The sequence below is a fragment of the Moschus berezovskii genome, chromosome 14 (genome assembly GCF_049115385.1).
Source record: "Moschus berezovskii isolate FMDL1 chromosome 14, NW_MosBer_1.0, whole genome shotgun sequence".
Lineage (NCBI taxonomy): Eukaryota > Metazoa > Chordata > Mammalia > Artiodactyla > Moschidae > Moschus > Moschus berezovskii.
Genome location: NC_142473.1, coordinates 70,584,261 through 70,604,029, shown reverse-complemented (window position 1 = coordinate 70,604,029; position 19,769 = coordinate 70,584,261). Strand labels below are relative to the sequence as shown.

Below are 19,769 nucleotides of genomic sequence, written 5' to 3'. Positions count from 1 at the left end.
GACGCTCCCCCGGGCAGCACAAACAGATGTTTCGAGAAGGGGGAAAACCAAACAGCCAGTGGTTAACTCAATATAAATCCCGTGTCGGTGGAAGGCAGGCATCGGGCTGCTCAAATGGGACTGTATCATCAGAGCAAGCCTGAGACAGCCTAGACAAGGAATGCAGGTGCCAAGCATGATGCTGGGGGTCTGGAGTGAATGGACTTTTGTTCCCAAGAAGAACCAAGGACTCCCTCTTTGCCACAGCCAGATTCACTTGTCCAAGGGTCTAAGGCCCAAGGGGGAACTCTCTATATCTAGAGGGCTGTGTAACAGGGAAACAGGAAACTATAAGGAGGTTTCTTGCGCCAAGTTAATAACTCAGGCACCGCTGCCAGCACGTCTTCTCTGAGATGAGCGCAGAGATGTTTGTATAAGGGCACCATTCAGACAGAGGCCTGGCTCCCTGCCTGTTTATTACTGTGTCCTGTCCCTGCCCCTGCAGTACACGTTCTTTTGTCAGGAGTCTCCCAGGAAATGGAGAAGAAATTAAGAATGTCTCATCTCCATTCCCAATATTCTAAAAGCTTATGATACAGTCAACAGGTCTGGCCTGTAGGAATCTGCCCTTGCTGGGAGGAAGGCTGCTCAAGGCAGACAGTCAAGGAAGGAGATGAACATCAATTCATCACACATTCAGCATCTTACCTGAGGCTCTCCCCGGACTCCAAGTCAGTGCTGTTGGAGACAGAGCATTAGTCTGGCCAGAAGAGAGGAAGATGACACCACACACGTGAACACACCAAGCAGGAGAGCCGAAGCAAAGTGAGAAGAGAGGAGCTGAACACTACACGTCTATCATCCTTCTGCCCACCACTGCCCAGTCACAAGACTGAACAAAGGCCACTGCTCTGACTCAAAGGGCTTCCCCAGGCATTGGAGGGATGAATCGATACCCAACATGACATTATGCAGAAAGCAGCCATAGCCTTCGTTACATCCAAAAGGTCTCCGCATAAGCCATTAAATCTAAAAACCTTATCAAAGTCATTTACCGTAAGTCTAAGGTACTCACTTGAGCTGAGCTCCCAGAGTTAAAAATCAGTAGATATTACAAGACAAGAGTAGGCCGTGGGATCACCATAAGCACTTGAGCACAGATGAGTTTTTGGGTGAGTCAGCTGTCATCTCAGAAGCTGACGGGTTGAGATGGATGGTTAAGTTTCACTGGGGAAAAAGAAGTAATACTCCTTAAAGGGCCAGGACTAGCATATAAGTACAGGATGCTGAAGGAAACAGATAACGATTATTAAATACATGTTCTGTCTTCCTCCTAGGTTTTCCTGAAGCCAGCTCTGCTGTGACACTCAAATGACATAACCCTACCACTTCAGACCTGGTTCATCGGCTTTGAGAAGGACCTGTCTATGGCTCAGTCTCAACATGGATCAGATATTTTAAGATTATTTCTGATACCTGGAAGGCAACTGTTCTCCACTGGCCCAGTCACACTGCTTAGCCAGCCAGAGCCGACAATACTTCGACTACCTGATGCAGAGAGCCGACTAACTGGAAAAGACCCTGATGCTGGGAAAGACTGAGGGCATGAGGAGAAGGGGGCGATAGAAGATGAGAGGATTGGATGGCATCACCAATTCAATGAACATGAGTTTGAGCAAACTCCAAGAGACAGTGAAGGACAAGGAAGCTTGGTGTGCTGCAGTCCATGAAGTGAAAGTCGCTCAGTCATGTCCAACTCTTTGCAACCCCAAGGACTATACAGTTCATGCAATTCTCCAGGCCAGAATACTGGAGTGGGCAGCCTTTCCCTTCTCCAGGGTATCTTCCCAACCCAGGGATCGAACCCAGGTCTCCTGCATTGCAGGCTGATTCTTTACCAGCTGAGTCCCAAGGGAAGTCCATGAATACTGGAGTGGGTAGCCTATCCGTTCTCCAGTGGATCTTCCCAACCCAGGGATCGAGCCGGGGTCTCCTGCATTGTAGGTGGATTCTTTACCAACTGAGGTACCAAGGGAAGTCCATGAATACTGGAGTGGGTAGCCTATCCGTTCTCCAGTAGATCTTCCCAACCCAGGGATCGAGCCGGGGTCTCCTGCATTGCAGGCGGATTCTTTACCAACTGAGGTACCTAGGAAGCCCAGTCCACGGGGTCTCCACTTACTACCTGGTTCCCCCGGCCTCAGTTTCCCCACCTGTACAACAAGTCTGCACAACAGGCTCACAGGTTCTTCAGGAATCTAAGAGGCATATGGCACATGGCAAATGCTCATTAAGCAGCTGTTCTTGTCAGGAAATGGTGCGCAAGACACCATTTGCAGGCACCTGCAACTTTCCCCACGCAGCTCTGTCCCCGTCCTCCTGCCTGGATCAGATGATCTCTCAGACTCCACATCTGGAGTCCCAGTCGGAATCAAAGTTGACACAGGACAGTAAGCATGAGAAACTAACAAAGGTACACAGATCTCCTGCTTTCCCTACCTGCTCACCCGCTAGCTACTTGAAACATGTCACACAGTCCTCACCCAGCCCTGCAGAGATGGGTCGGAGGGCCAACAAAATAAATATTTCAGCTCATCACTTTGGGGAAAAGATGAGAGAATCCCTTTAGGAGTGGTTTCTAAATTAAAAATAAATTTTGCTGTGAGACAATAAGGCCACTCTTCCCTAAAAACTATTTTTATGGCTCTGGGCTAAAATATATACAAAAAAGAAAGAAAAGAATAAAAAGATGAGAATTCCATATATAAGAGTTTAAGACAAGTCTATGGAACTACTTGACCTATCGAAAGAGAAAGCTCTAGTCCTTCTCACATAGCTTCTCTAGTCTCTCTGAAGTCTATTTCACCAGCTTTCCTGATCTCTATTACAGACCTCATGGACACATGCTAGTGTGTCATTTAAGGTAAACATGACGTGTATATCAAAGGTGATGATTTGATACACGTGTATATTGTGGAATGTTTCCCATAGTAAGGTTAGTTAACACATCCTCTGCCTTGCATAATTAGACTTTGCTATTGTTGTTATGATCTAAGTCTGATTTCAGACAGTGCTTGGAGCCCAGTGGGACAAAGGACTCTGGTGGCTACTCAGATGCCTCCTCTGGCCCATGGAGGAGGATGGGAAGATCAGTCTCTGGAAATGGCGCTAGATTAACTGCAGGAACCTGGCAACAAAGGACAGAAGCAGTGGTCTACAAGGAAGACAGCACGATCACCCACTTAGCTCTGATTTATTTTAAATGGCATGAACAGTCGCAGGGTAACTTGTAAAGGGCACTCTTGCTAGGGGTCAAAAAGAGACTGACGAGCCTCTAGCACAGGAATGTGAGACACGTCTAGAAGAGGAGTAGAATGACTCCCCGAGTCTGACATAACTCCACACTAGAGGCTTTACTTTCTTGCTTTCATTCCAACTCCCCCTCCCCTCCCCTCTGGTAAAGAACAGTAATAGCATTGAAATCCACAGATAATCCTTAAATCTCTGTGGCAGCTCCAGTTCTAAACTCCTCCTTCACACTGACGGTTTTAACAGCTGTTAACAAGTCATAACAAGGCCCTCTCTTGCTCCAGCCTGGAATATCAATATCCTTTCTCTTGCCCTACTCAAATCATACCAGCCTTCAGGTCCACGTGGTCCACGAGGCTGTGCTGACCCTCCAGACTACATGTGCGTGTGCTCAGTCATATCCAACTTTTTGCAACCCCATGGACTGCAGCCTGCCAGACTCTTCTGTCCATGGGATCGTCCAGGCAAGTATACTGGAGTGGGTTGCCATTTCCCCCTCCGGGGCATCTTCCCAACCCGGGGATCAAACCCACATCTTGGGCGGCCCCCACACTGCAGGTGGATTGTTTACCACAGTGCTACCTGGGAAGCCCTACAGACTCCAGCCTACAGAGGCTACTCATCATTCCCCCTCAGACTCTCAGGGTCTGGGTCCTGTCTGTAGGGCCCTGGGGAACTTAATGGTTCCACAGCTCACAGTGGAGTGGTAGAAATACAGGCTCCTGAGGGCGGATGGATAAGACCAGGCAAGCTAGAAGCAGCCTAGTTAAGAGAATATGCATGAAAATTGCCATGGAGGCAAGGCACTGAAGGGGCAGAGTGGCAGCTGGAGCAGTGAACCATGTCTATAAACAGGATCATTCGTTATAAAGCCCAAACTTCAGAAGGTCCACGAGGGCTAGGAAGTAGAGTGCAAGGTGAACAGGACTGAAGTGTTCAGGAGCGGGGCTGTGAACACGGTGGGCACTGGAAGCCCCTTTAGGTCGTCTAGGCTGTGTGATTTGGGGCAAAGTGCCTGAAAAGTTCAAGAGTCACAAAGACAGGGATGACGTACTTAATGTGAAATCCACTTCCCTGGCACTGAATCCCTCCACTACAGGTTATCTCTTGTGGTGCTGTTAACCTGGTGGGATGCTTGCCTTTTCCTCCTCTGGACAGCCTGCAGCCTCTCAAAGGCATATATTGTGACTTATCACAAATCTGATGAGCAGTTTTGTATCTAAGAGTTGTGAAATGGAGGTACGGGCTTTGCATTTCCCCTCCATTTCCTATACCTCAATCACCTTCCCCTTGGTGAAGAGAATAGGAATTAGAAGATTAAGAAAAGTAGGAGGCAGTCTAGACCCCCACCCTGGAGTAGGGGGCGGACCATGGGATGATGGCTGGTGGGCTCTAGTGATGGCAGGATGCTCCCAAGGGCGCTGCACGCCTCACAGGGGTAACACGCACACTGCGGAAAGGTGCTTCCAGCTGCACTGTGCTCCTTAGCTCTGTTTCCTTTTGTCTGGGGTTGGTGTTGTTTAAGAACAATGGAAGCCAACCCCTCCCATAATTCTCTCCTGATTATACCTCCAGACGCGCTGGACGTGGGGAGCCATGGTGGGAAGGCATCTGGAGCCGCGCCTCCCACTGCCTCCCAGGTGCTCTGGGACCCTTTGATGGAGCAAAGCCTGGCTGCCTCCTCCAGTCCCCACTGCTTTCCCAGAGGTCAGCCACAAGGTCACATCAGCAACAAGCAGCGATCACAGGTTGCATGCCTGCTGAGAATATCCTTCCAGTGTCAAGCGACTGTTAAAAGCACTTAAGGAAATCACGAGTGGGAGGTGAGAGAATACTTTGGAGAGGGATGGGATAAGAAGGGCAGAAAGGGAAGCGGCAGCCCACCTCCTGCCTTGGAGGAAAAACAGGCGAGAAAAAGCAAAGAAGGGGCCCTTCTTTGGGAAAGGCAGAACACTGCATTTTCAACCACTCAACTGCTAGGGTCAAAACATTTCAGGGTGCCTGGGAAACCTTTTGCTGATACAGAATACAATGAAATTTTAAGCAACTTTGTATTTCTTAAAAATTACTCAATGGCATGTATTATAACAGTTATTTCTATATAGTCTCTCATCCAATTTGGACTGCATCTTTGTGAAGAAGACATTTTGATTCCCCATTTTACAGATGTGTAAACTGACGTTCCATCTATTTTTCCACCTATTTTCCATCTATTTCCAACCAGTCCATTCTAAGGGAGATCAATCCTGGGTGTTCATTGGAAGGCCTGATGCTGAAGCTGAAACTCCAATATTTTGGCCACCTCATGCAACGAGTTGACTCACTGGAAAAGACTCTGATGCTGGGAAGGACTGGGGGCAGGAGGAGAAGGGGACGACAGAGAATGAGATGGCTGGATGGCATCACCGACTCTGTGGACATGAGTTTGAGTGAACTCCAGGAGTTGGTGATGGACAGGGAGGCCTGGTGTGCTGTGATTCATGGGGTCGCAAAGAGTCGGACACGACTGAGTGACTGAACTGAACTGAACTGAAACTGACGTTCAGAGAAGTCAGTGGCTCGATCACGTTTGGAGTTCAAGTTTGTCTGACTGCAAAGCCAATGTTCTTCCCACCAAAAAAGAAAAGAAATGTGAGCTGTGACTCCTTGCCAGGGCTGCCTCATTCTGACCTACCTGCCGTTGAGTTACTCCTGGGTTAATCAGGTCTTAGCGTGTAGTGTGGGGTCGGTAGAGCACAGTGGCCTCTCCTGGGACCCATTTAAAAGAAGAGCAAACCTATCTATCATAATTGGGCTAACTGAGTCTCTGATAGAATCTTTCTTCAATCTTCTAGGTGTCAATAACCACCTAGAGGAGCAGGACCAGGTTCTGAGATAAGCAGACACGGTAATCCAGGTCACTTTCCTCTTTGAGTTTAGTACCCTCATCTGTAAAACGGGTTCAATAAAACCTGTATAATTGAGTAGTTGTGAAATCTAAATAAGACACCTTATTAGAATCCTTAGTATAATACCTGGAACAAAGTAAATACTTAATGACAGCTATTATTGCAATTTTATTTCGGACAGTTTTGGAAAATACATAGGTTTAGCTTCAACTAGTTCCTGTTCGGTAGATACTATTCATTATTGAAATTTTTTTTAAATCTTGCGTTTGTTTCATGGCCAAGAACCACTGTTACAGAAGAGCAGCAGTGGAAGCACAGACCGTCTGGGTCAGGGACGGTCCTGCTCTCTCGGGCGCTGGTCTGCTCCCTGTCTGTAGTTCAGTCATCTTTGCTGTTCGTCGCTGAGTCCCGTCCGAGTCTTCTGCGACCCCATGGACAGCAGTCTGCCAGTCTCCTTTATCTGTGGGATTTTTCAGGCAAGAGTACTGGAGTGGGTTGTCATTTCCTCCTCCAGCGGGTCTTCTGGACCCAGGGCTCCAACCTGCACCTCCTGCGTTGGCGGGTGGGTTCTTTACCACTAAGCCACCAGGGAAGCCCATCAATCATCTCAGAGCAGACTGTAGGTACAGCTACTTAGAGACTAGAAACTGATGCTATATATAAACATATATATATATATGGCAGGAGCCTTGAGCACTTTAGGAGGCAAAAGACATGTGTAGGATGAATTAATGCAAATGGCTCTGCTTCCAGTTATATAGTCCCCTGAAGGCACATTTACTTGAGGAACTCTCGTAAGATGGGCGGCTCCTCGGGAGGGCAGTTTAGGCTGGTTCCCTGGCTTGCCAGCCAGCTTCGTCGAGCAGGGAGTAGCGAACTGAAGGAGAATCAGGCTGATACCGTGTCCTGGCTCCTGCTCCTCACTCTGACCCCAACAGGGGCACAAAGACCTAGATTTCTCTGCAGGTTTTAATCCCTGGTACTTCTGACTCAAAGCTGGTGGTCAACTGCATCTTCTTTTGCTCAAAGTCCATGGAAACCTGAAGCCACTGCTGCAGGAGACAGCTTCTATCTGCATCCTCATTTCTGCACCCCTGTCAGAAAGGCTTTCCAGGTTGAAGCAAGACTAAACCCTGCCACAGGGCAAAAGTAAACTGTGCTTTATATCACTGCCCCTGAGGAAATGGTGAACAATCTTTCTCTTACTGTTTGACTCCTTTTCTTTTTGAGGATACAGCAAGCCATTCCAGTTGTTTGAATTTGCAAGAATGGAGACTTTGAGACACAAGAGATTCAACTCCGAGCTAGATTCACTTGTGTTTTAACTAAACCCCCAAACAGTATATTTGGTTCTACAGAACTTCCTGTAAAATAGACTTTTCAGTGTAGGACAAGTTCAAGTAGCTTTGTGGCATGAAAGAAGGAAGAGCAATAACTTCTTTGAGTCTTAACTGGGCTTATACTTGTAGGTAGATCTGGGGAAACTAGTTCTCTCAAGTCTGTCTTTCAGGTATTGACAGAAGAGTCAGGTGACGAACTGTATAAAAATTAAGGCTCCAGAGACTCAGAGGAAAAAGCACTCCCTATGAAACAGAAAAGGATAGATATTGAAATTTCACAGCCTCATTTTTTTGACAGTAGATTTTCAGCAATAAAAATGTAGTGAGATTTCAGATTACTTAGAGACTAGAAAGAAATTTTGCTCCCCCAAGCCAAATTTTAGAGTCGTGCTTGCCCTTTTTTTTTTATTAAAGGCAAAACCAAACATTTCTAGAGCCCCCTCCCCAATATTTGCATGTTGCACGTGTGTGTACAAACATGCATGCCCACACCCATTACCCATTCTAAATTCAGTTTGCAACCTCTACTTCTTCTTTAATTTGCTTTGCAATCACTGAGTGGCCAATTTTTATTAATAGGCAACTCCAGAATATCTAAAAGATTAAGGTGAAATAGGTGCAGCATAAAAACATAGGATTTTATTGAAATTTAGGATACTCTTACATTCTGTAAACCACCATATCACCTCCTTTAAAATTCCTAGAACCTTTGAATGGGGATTCACAATATTGGGCCTGACAGGTTATCTTCCAGGTACCCTTTAACCGCTGAGATCCCAAGCCTTGGAAATATACATCCAAGGTGTTTGGTATATATATACCTAAAAAGATATCACCCTAAGAAACCGCTGCAGACAGCAGGCTAAATGTCTAGCACTTCTTGGCCCACATATTGATTCAAATATAGTGGAGGCCATTTCTTGGAGAGCTAAGTGCCCCAGCCTCTCTCCATAAAGTCAACGTTCTAGTACAATTAGGCATTTCAGACTCTGTGACTATTACCATCCCTTTATTTCATAGACACACTCTCACCATAAAGATCAGGTCACATAATTAATTCCAGACTGAGCACATTCTGCTCCCTGGTGGGCCTGTCTCACTGTTTACCCTCAATGTCAAAAAGTCTGTGACGGTGTGTGCTGACTGCTGAGACTGGCTGGTACCAAGCACATCCACCTTGCTGGCTATACACACGAGTTCAAGAAGATCTTGGGGGTACCCCCAAACTTGGACCCCTCAATCAGCAAGGCTCTCTCTCTGCCTTTCTAACAATGTCTGACTATAATTTATGCCCACTGGGTAGGCCCTTCTATCCCTTAGGAAACCTCCTTGCATAGGTTTGCTGATGTTCACAGCACATTACTTCCAATGTGCCCTTCCAGGAAAGAGCCAGACTCCTACTTCAGGCACACAATTCATTCCGACCCAAACATCCTATCTGCTGCATGAATGCAAAAACATATGCACACACACAGGGCGGCCCTCATTTTCTCTGGAGTAATGGGAGCCTGGGCAATACTTTAAGTATTCATTTCCCAAAATAAATTAGAATGGAGCATTGAAAACACCAGTGACATCTGCACAGATCCAGAATGTATTCATTATGGTTGGTGCTATTACAATGAAAGGAAATGCATTCATAATGGCAGGACATTTGAAATAATGTGTTGCTGGGTTCCGTGTCCATAAAGCAATAATGAAGAAACAGGAGTGGGTCAAATAAATTAGAAGGAGTAAGAGGGGCTTGGGATGAGGTGGCTTCAAGGGCTCTGGGCAATGTCAGTGAGCTGGCACATTCACTGGGTTCATAGGGAGAAAGTTATGAGAGTTTCAAGGTAGCAGAGGCAAGAAGGGCATCAGGCTGACACTCTGGAGAACTGAGGTCTGAATCCTGGCTCTGTTGTATGCTAGCTTTGTGATCCTGGGCAAGTCACGTCAATATGCCCTTGGTTATGTCCATAACTGGACTACTCATTTCTAACAAGAGGAGATAGATCTCAAGGACTGCACGAGGAGGAAAGGAGAGACCATATGTTAAGTGCTCAGCTAGAGTCTGGTGTGTAATAAGCATATGTCAACATTAGCTCTCCATTTTCTTTTTTTGTTATCACTAAATAAATGTTCAACTCTGTGATTTCAGGCATCATCTAGCTCTCCAAATCTCAGTTTCTTCTGCAAAGTGGAGCTAATAACACTGGCTCTTCCTACCGCGTGAGCTTATTACAGAGAGCAAGTGAAATGGAAAGTTTGGCAAGATACTATTGATTGAATTTAGTCCTTCTCAGCTCACTCTCCCTGCTGCTTTCTACTCTGGGGTGAGGAAGGGTTAAATATCTGCATACCAAGCCCATACTGCAGTGGGGGATGGGGACACGGAGCCCAGTTCAAGCCTCTGACATAGAAGGATAAGTCTTCCGGTTGTATGTAGGGGGCTGTTTGCTAGAAAAAGTGTTTACTTTTCTGATTAATGCAGACATGGCCCTTCTTCATGCTTGAACATGGATATGACACCCAGAGCTGCAGCCCTTTTTCAATCATAAGGCAACAAGCACGAAGGAAAAGCCCAGGGAGCTTCAGAGGAACATGGCAGTACTGTCATCAATAGACACTGAACCAAAGCCAGCACTCACCTCCCTCCAAACTTATCATGTGAAACAAATAAACCTCTGTTTGCTTAAGCTACTGATACCAGAGTTTTCTCTTACTCAAAGCTGAACACAATTCTGATACAATGCATTAGGTGCTCTGGAGAATTAAAAGCCCTATATATAAGTACATGATCCTTCCTCTGCCAAGAACTTCATTCCCTTGGACCCATCTGGCTAATCTATCTACATCCTTTAAACTTAGGTTTAGTAATATCTTCTCTAGGAAGCTTTCCAAGACCCTATCCCTTGCATTTCTGTCTTCTGGACTTCTCAAAGAACTCCATAACACCTGGATCAGGCAGGACATGTTCCACTGTCTTGTAATGAGCCATCTCCTTGTCTCTTTGCTCCACCAGATGCTTTAAATGTCTCAACAACAAGGATCCCTACTTTACCCACTTAAAAACTTTTGTAGCACACAGAAATAACTCATTAGGGATTTACTGAAATACTGAATAAACCAACAAAAGAATGACCCGAAAGGACAGGAGAAGTAAATGAGAGCCCGTGTAGTCTCATTTTCCATTCAGAATTTTGAGATACTGCAAATAGCTTTCTAATTCCCGTTATTACTTTTGGGGATATCTGGGTTGGGACAGCCTATGTTAGGTCTAGGCAGTGATTTACTGCTTTAAGTCACTCCACTTGATCCTAGTTTGAGTTAATGACAGTCCCCTACTCCTACCTCCTAAACTATTTTTTGCTGTGCATTGACTGAGTCCATGACCTACACAAAAAGAATTTTATTTCCTTCCCTGTGGTGATAACCAAAGGTATCCTGGGAATAATGCTATATAGCACCAAAATAAATGTTCACACCCCCAGCAGCCACCCTCCTAGGTGTCTGAGTTCTGTCTGTGTATGACTGCGTTTCTGGGAGCGCCTGTCTGATTCTGCCATACCTGGGTCCTTGCCATCCCTGAACGTACAGTGTGAGGTCCTCAGGCTCAGCCTGAGGTATGTGGTTCCCTAAAAGGAGATACATGTAAACTCCCGTGTCCTCTCTTTGTTGATAAAGCCAGCTTGTTTCCATGACTTGTAGAGATCATAGCCTTTTTGAAGCCACATTACTAACCCACTGAAGAATACCCAGAAAAAGAGTAATGCCGAATAATGTAATATTATGATTCATATTATAAATCAGAAACATGTTCCATTATGAGGCATGTTATATTTTCAGAAAGTCTAAAAGGTGAAGTGGCCTGCTGTGACGGTCACCAGCGGTCAGCCTCAAGTCTGAACTCCCGTTCGCTTTGCCTCTCATGCTCACATGCCCATTTTTGCTTGGCTGGCCCCTTTGTTCTGTCAGGTTCCAGCTCAAAAGTGACCTCCTTAGCCCTTCTTTGAACACCTTATCTTTAGCAGCTTCGTCTCCCCAACCCCCTTCTATCAAGTCACCCTTTTTCATTTCCTTTCTAACACTGCTATCTGAAATTATTTTCTTCATTTAGTGGTTTACTAGTTTTTTTGTCTATCTCTTCTCACTAGAATTAAATTCCACCAGGGAAGGGATCGCATCTGTCTTGTTCATCATGTATCTTTAGTCGTAAGAGCTGTGCCTGGCATAATAGAGGTGTTTAATAAACGCGCGTTGAACATGAGGAAGACGAGAGTGGGCAGCGTGTATTCACCCAGGAAATCCACTTTGGTGCCCTTTACTTGAGTTTCCCTTTGGGAGTGAGGACGAGGATGGCGTTGAGGGCCGAGAGGAGTCCTCAGGAGGGAGAGGTCAGCTGCGGTGGCTCCGTGGAGATATGGAAAGAGCCAGAGTTCTGGTGCTGCTACTGTCCTAACTGGAACATGTCCCTTGATCTCGCTGAGCTTCAGTTTTGTCATCTGAATGGTAAACTGATTCAGCGGATCAGTGTATCAATTAAATGAGACAGCAGTGGCACACAGTAAGTTTGTTCCCCTCTGCCTGGCTTTTGAGGGTGTAAAAGGAGGAAGCAGTTCAGGAGCCCCAGGAAAGTTGGGAAAGTCATCTAATGCTTTTCCCCCTTCTAGCAGTCACCTTAGCAACCGCAACAATTCTTCATGGAGATAATGTCAACCTGCTGTATCATGGAGGCTAGCCCACGGGTCTGTTGTGAAGTCCTGAGGATGTTCTGAAAACACTGAGCATGAGTCTACTCTGCAAGTTTATTAGAAATGTATTCTTCTCTTCTCAACCTTACATCAACCTGCATTAAACTGGGGCCGATGTTACTCCACAGAGGTAAGCTTATCCACCTGCTTAAAGAGCTATGGGTGCTGAGTCTTCTCTTCTCAACCTCACATCAGCCTGCACTGAACTGGGGCTGATGTCACTCCACAGAGGTGAGCTTATCCACCTGCTTAAAGAGCTATGCGTGCTGATTCTGCCGCAGCATGTGCTTACTGTGAGTGAGTGAGTGAGTAAAGTCGCTCAGTCGTGTCCGACTCTTTGTGACCCCATGGACTGTAGCCCACCAGGCTCCTCCATCCATGGGATTCTCCAGGCAAGAATACTGGAGTGGGCTGTCATTTCCTTCTCCAGGGGATCTTCCCAACCCAGGGATCGAACTCAGGTCTCCCGCATTGCAGGCAGACGCTTTAACCTCTGAGCCACCAGGGAAGCCCGTGCTTACTGTAATCTCATCAAAATCAGACTTCAAAGCCATCAAAAATGTGTGGTCTCCAGGCCTACTAGATACACTTCTGGTGACATTTTCTTTGATAGTTATTTACTTGTTTAAACACATTTAAATCCTTACACTCAATGTTTTCTACCTGTTCATTTGTTCATTCAACAAGCATCAACTTAGTGCCAACTGCATGTTTAACCCTAAGAGTTACCATATCCTCGCAGTTATCAAATGGTAAGCACTGTGCCTAACTCTTATGAGCATCAGATCATTCGCTCTCCATTTCACCCCACAGGCATTATAATTATACCCATTTTACAGACAAGAGAGCTGAAACCCAGGAGTTTACGTAAATTGCTTACATGGATAATTAACGGTGATCAGAACTTTAACCTAGGTCTTTCTGACACCAACACCAACCCCATTCTGTTTCATAATACTCTAGCAAGTAGTTCTGGAAAAGGCACTTGGTACTTATCAGGGTCCTAGATACTTTCATGAATTAAAAAGAGACAACGCTAGACTACTTTACCTTTCTCAGGAACTCTGTTTTACTCTTCTTTGCATTCCCAACCCCTTAAACAACAATGAGAATGTGACTGCTATTCTCAAAGATACAGTAGAGCCAAACAGATAAGTGTGCAAGAAAGACTTTAAGAAGAAGCCTAAGACACAAACTCTATAGAGTACAAAATGTGTGTGTGACTACCACTGCTGCTAAGTCGCTTCAGTCGTGTCCGACTCTGTGAGACCCCATAGACGGCAGCCGACCAGGCTCCGCTGTCCCTGGGATTCTCCAGGCAAGAACACTGGAGTGGGTTGCCATTTCCTTCTCCAATGTGTGAAAGTGAAAAGTGAAAGTAAAGTCGCTCAGTCGTGTCCGACTAGTAGTGACTCCATGGACTGCAGCCCACCAGGCTCCTCTGTCCATGCGATTTTCTAGGCAAGAGTACTGGAGTGGCTTGCTATTGCCTTCTCCGACTACCACTAGGGGATGGGTTTAACTTTATAACTAAGCAACAAAATAAGGAGACTGGATGAGCCTGGGCATCAGAGATTCCAATGCTTATAGGGGCCCCATAGGTAACATGAATGAATGAGGCAAACAAATTGGGCCAGGTGGAGTCTGGTAAACCGCAAGGTACATACCCCTTCTAAGGAGCCAGCTGGTCAACGTCATGGGTAAATACAGATTCAGTACTGCTAAAAATTCTGAATTTTCAAAAGAAGTTGAAAAAAATCTGCTTTTCGATGTGAATGAAATCTTTCAATTTTCAAATGCTGGTCAGTTGGAAAAAATACTTTATGAGGCAAACAAAACATCTTTGGGCTAGATTTGGCTGGCTGATGACCCATGCGTTTGCAGTTTGGGGATTAGGCTGTATTTCATAATCTTTTCACCATCAAGGATCCCCATGTACCCTCCACAGGCTTCAGAATTTGAAACTCTTTGTCTAACATACAACATTTTTTAATATTTAATTAGTTTTCTTGTGTGAATTAAATAATCAATAACTGACAAATCAGGTCACCGTGGGGTGAAAAAAGGTAACATAATTCTGCTCTGTTGCAGTTAAATGTAAGATTTCTCACTACAATTTTTGAAATACTGAAAATAGTTCACAGACTTTTATTTCTATCTTCATAGATCCTTTTGTGGTCTGAAGAGCCCAGGTAGAAATTAAACATGCAGACTCTTAAAGATCTGGGGGCAGTAAAGCATAGTGGGGAAAATGTGGGAACTAGAGTCAAACAGAACTGAGTTGAATCCTAGCTCTTTGACTTACTAGCTGAATGAACTTCAATAAATAATTCAGCATCTTTTACTTATTTGCAAAAGGGAATAATTTGTGATCCACATTTTTCTCTTACCATCATCTAATTAAAAGAAGCGCCCAGATAACAGCCCACTTAATACCATTACGATGATCAAAATAGTTCCAGCTCACAAATGAGCAAAGCAAAAGGCTCCCTGTCGTGAACAGGAGTCATGATGACATTCACGCTGATGGAGGAGCAGCGCACCTATGTTCAGTTCAGTTCAGTTCAGTTCAGTCGCTCAGTCGTGTCCGACTCTCCGCGACCCCATGAATCACAGCACGCCAGGCCTCCCTGACCTTCCATTATACCTTTCATTCGAGGAACTCCAAGTACGCGACGACAGCCCAGAGAGGTAGAAAAGCAGGAACTTGGTGTGTTTACAAGTCCTGCCGAAAACCATGCATGCCCTGCCTTAGATGAGCAGATGCCAGAGGGTCTAAACCCTCAGTAACTCATGCTAAATATCAACCAAAAAACTATCTTTGTTGCCACCACTAACATAATTGATTAATAACTGAACTCATCAGTATAGTGTTTTACTATTCACAAAATCATTCAACGCGCATTTATCATATGTTTCTCACAAGCATCTAGAGTGGCTGGGGAGGTACAAGTCAGCCCCATTTTGTGAATCAGAAAACAGATTCTAAGAGGCTGGAACTAGTTTATGGCTACTAAATTAGCAAGAAATGGAAGTAACTCCATGTGACTTAAAATTCATGGTTTTTCTCACATACCCTGACCTTTAAGAGGCAACAGCAAATGAGAAACAGGGGTGCTGTCAGGAGTCACATGTTGGTTGAGTATGCATCTTCTGTTTGTCTGTGAAATTCTAAGTGTATAAGAAGTGAAGTTGTGCTGCAATAGACACTAGGTACAGGCACTTAAGGGCACTCTGCTGTCTAACTATAAAAAAACTGTTAAGAAAAATTAAATTGTCATCTTTGATTACATACCAGTTTGCTTCTCTAGGGGCGCATAGCAGAATATTGTTCAATTTTTGCTTCCCTTTTTCAGTTCACCCTTTTGTCCTGTCCGTACCTGGGGGAAGAAAAGCCCTACAAACCACACGACTCCTCACCCCCACCCTCACCCCCCTTCTACAGTAACTGACGAGACAGGCATGGCCACCTAACTCAAGGGTGGCTAATTAATAGACAAGAATTGGCTAGATTTTCTCTCAAGACTGTGGTGAAGCAATGTTGAATTCTGCATCAGAAAACTGCTATATAGCAGGGACCAAAGTGCTGCCAGGACAAGCTGAGATTACAGGGAAAGAGGAGAGACAAAGCAAACAGAAAGTCTGCTCTGTGGGGTGGAGGGTGAAGCAGGAAGAAGAAAGAGAGGAAGAAAGAACAGCAATAACTTTCGGTCTTAACCGTTTTCCATGCTTGTGCCCACCAGGTGCAGAAACGCTTCCTTTGATCCTGTGAAAAATGGACCATATCTTTTCCATATCCCACTGAGTCATCTGAACTAGTTGGGGTAGATTTCTGTTCCTTACAATCAAAGAGTCTCTGGTTAATACAATGAGAAACAGGAGCCATAGTTATAACAGAGAACAAATAAAAGAGCAGAAAATAGTTAAAAAGAAATTAAATCTCTTTCTTTTAGATGGCAGAGAAAGAGAGGAAGAGAATGAACTACTGAAACTTCAAAACTCTAAATCACGGCTCCTCAAAATATGCCAAGTTTATCTCCATTATGTCTACGCTCTTTCTAAAACCAGAAGGATAAATGTTGGCAAAGCTCTCTTCTTACAAAATAAAGCACAATGCTGACAAAGGACTTAAATAGTGATATAGTACATACTTTCCCCTCGTGCACCACAGTTCAAAATTCCCTTGTCACCACCAGAACGTACAATTATGATGCCCATTCTCTAATCCCCATCAGTCAACTTACTATTATATAGCTCAGTTCAGGTCACTGGTTCAAATGGGTCAACACCTGTGAAATCTTCCCTGATTCCCCAGGAAGAATTAGTCACTTTTTATTCTGCTTCCCACAGTACTTAGCACATCTCTCTATGTGGGTTCTCATACCGGTATATGATAATTCTTTGCCCATGAGATTCATTTCTCAATCTACTACAAGGGCTTTGAGAGCAGGGCCCACTCTTCAACCCTGCTGCACCTCACACAGGGTCTGACACACACACTGATGGGATAATTCAAGGCTCGTTAGCTTTGCCTCCTGGGAGACTTCCTAGAAACAATAATTAAGATTTAAAATTTTTTTGTAACTAATTGAGTGGGGTTACAACTATGCACGCAAATTGTGTTTAACCATTTCAACTGAATTGGCCTATAATTTTAGTTTTTAAAAAGGTACCAAAATCATGTCAGAATTTAAACACCTGCTTGTTAAAAAGTTATATTTCAAAACACTGGCTGCAGTGGAAGATAGGAAGGAGGTTAAAAAACCTCAAACTATTAAGTACAGCTCTCATCTTTGGGAACTTAGACTGTACCATTAATTTAATACTGACATTTCAAAGTAGTCATTTAACTAAAATGACCATATGAAAAGAGCACTGAATCCCAGCTGTTTGGGTGAAATGGCTAAAAATATCAGGATATAAGAGGGAACCCAGTTTCCTGGAAACAAAGTTTACAGGCCAGGCAGACACTGGTTGATGGCAACTCAGCTTTGACGCAATACTTATGATGCACAATAAACCAGTACCCTCTTTCACAGCTGCACTTTCCTGTGGGCAAAGCTGAAGGAGGGGGACAAGAAGCCATGACCAAGCGTGAGGTGATGCTGAAAGGGGTCTGCTGAAGACCATGCTGCCACTTGTTCACTGCATTCTCCATTTTCAAACAAGGAGAGCAGAGACTTCAGGAGCTAAACTATGATCAAGGTATTACTTTTGTTTGTGGAGACCCAATTAATAGAGCGGGTCTGTATTATACTTTTAAACAAAGAGAGCAGAGACTTCAGGAACTAAACTATAACCAAGGTATTAGTATTGTTTAGTGGAGACCCAGTTTAATATAATGCCGAGATTTCTAAAGCTACAGTAGGTGCCTCCTGCCACCTCTCCCACTAAATTGGTGAAAGTGAAAGTTGCTCAGTCATGTCCAGCTCTTTGCAACCCCATGGGCTATACAGCCCATGTAATTCTCCAGGCCAGAACACTGGAGTGGGTAGCCTATCCCTTCTCCAGGGGATCTTCCCAACTCAGGGACCGAACCCAGGACTCCCACTTTGCAGACAGATTCTTTACCAGCTGAGCCACCAGGGAAGGCCAAGAATACTGGAGTGGGTAGCCTATCCCTTCTCCAGGGGATCTTCCCAACCCAGGAATCGAACTGGGGTCTCCTGCACTGCAGGCAGATCCTTTACCAGCTGAGCTACCAGGGAAGACACCCCCCACTAAATTATTAAAGTCATCTGAATTCCACGGAAGAAGTGACTTAATTTACTTAATTAGTCATTGATGGGGAAGTTGGAACAAAGACCTATCTGCATCCAGAAGAGACAATTTCCTCCTAGTCTGCTTATTTCAATGGAGAGCAAAGAGCAAGGAAGGTCCACCTTGCCTGAACCCAGTGATTCAAGAGAGCAAAAGAGAAGAGAGAGAGACACGGCCATGCTGTCTTTTCAGGGCAGTGACAGTTAACACACTAACCCTGTGCAACTGAGAGGACAGGTCAAATAACCGCCAGACTCCTACCAATCAGACAAGTTACTCCTCTTCCAAGGGAGGGAGCGAGTGCAGGATAAGAGAGGCTGAAGCATGCTCTTGAGAGGGAGGAAGAGTGGCAGAAATGCCCGATTCTGTGGATTTGTGGTATGTGATAGGCTGGGGCAGGGGGGATAAGGATTCCTCTCAAACAGACTCCCAGCCTGACACTGTGAAGGTGCTATCATAACATGAAATATGCTGAAGGAAGCATAGAAAGATGCCAGGATACCAAAAGATGCTGGAGAAACACCGTCCATAAGGTTACCTTAGTCCCACGACCTCAAGGTGCTATGTGCTTCCAAAGACCCCGGTTTGGAGATGAAGAAGAAATTTTATTTCCATTTTGGATTCAAAATGAAGCCAAGAAGAAGGAGGGCTCTAAGCAAAATCAAAGAGGAAAGGCACACAGCCCAGTGGGCTGGGACAGATGCAACCTGGAGTCACTGCAACACCTTCTCTCTAAGCCAACCTGCCTTCCAGTGAGCACCACTCCCAGAGTGGTGGGACAGACTTCAGAGTCCTACAGGCAGAAAGGGACAGGCTGGAGGGAACCTCAGGGGCCACATCAAACTCAGGCCTTTCATTTTAGAAACCCTGAACTCAAAGCCCAGAAAGGTTCAATGACCTGCCTGAGTTTACATTACTAGGGAGCGGCAGAGCAAGGCTTGGAAGCCAGTGCTCCTGACTGAGCTCCAATCTTCCTCCTTTATTCTCAAATGCGGCCACTCACTAAGTTCTCGCAGTCCCCAGCCCATGTTTCCCCCACCTATTCTTTTCTCCGCATGGCCACTCTTCTAATCCAAGCCTAGAACTTCAAGCTCTTTCATCTGAATCACCACAAAAACGTTCTCATCTTGCAAGCCTTCTGGACTCTTCTCTCCCTCTGTCACTTGCCTCAAAAGTGAGCCCCTGCTCTCCTGCAGTGAGCTGCACCATTTTGCCCCCACTCTTTTCCCTTTGCCAACCAGCATGTCCTACACGGGGTCTGCTCTTTAGCCTTGGTCTTGGAATGAAGGAGAAGGCAGCAGAGCTAAAGCTGCTTGCACTCAGAACAGTGTCTAGCTCAGATCTGGCACTCAAAAGATTTTTTTTTTTTTAAACTGAATGATCTCACTAATCCTCTCATTAATCTTAACTTTAGATACTGTTATCATCTCTATTTGGCAGATGAGAAAACCAAGGCCTAAGGAACTGAAATAGTAGGGCTAAGGTTATACAGCTAGTAGGTGATGAGGTTGGAATTCTGACCCTGAACCTCTGACCCCAAAGCCTGTATTCTTCACCCAGTGCATCACACTGATTCTTCGAACTCTTAAAGTGATGAGTATAAAACACGCGCTCAGTGTTTAATGAGTGTTTTATCTTAAAGCTGTCTGATTATTTCGTATATTACATCATTCCTCCATATCCACAGGGGAATTGATTCCAGGATCTCCCTCAGATACCAAAATCCACAATGTGCAAGTCCCTTATTTATATATAACAGT

The 19,769-nt window shown here is 45.0% G+C and overlaps 1 protein-coding gene across 2 annotated transcripts in view; it reads right to left on the bottom strand.

The window, feature by feature from the left end:
* TRIM44 (TRIM family member 44) overlaps nt 1–19,769 on the bottom strand; it is a 121,219-nt gene that overhangs the window by 23,324 nt on the left and 78,126 nt on the right. The window lies entirely within an intron of this gene.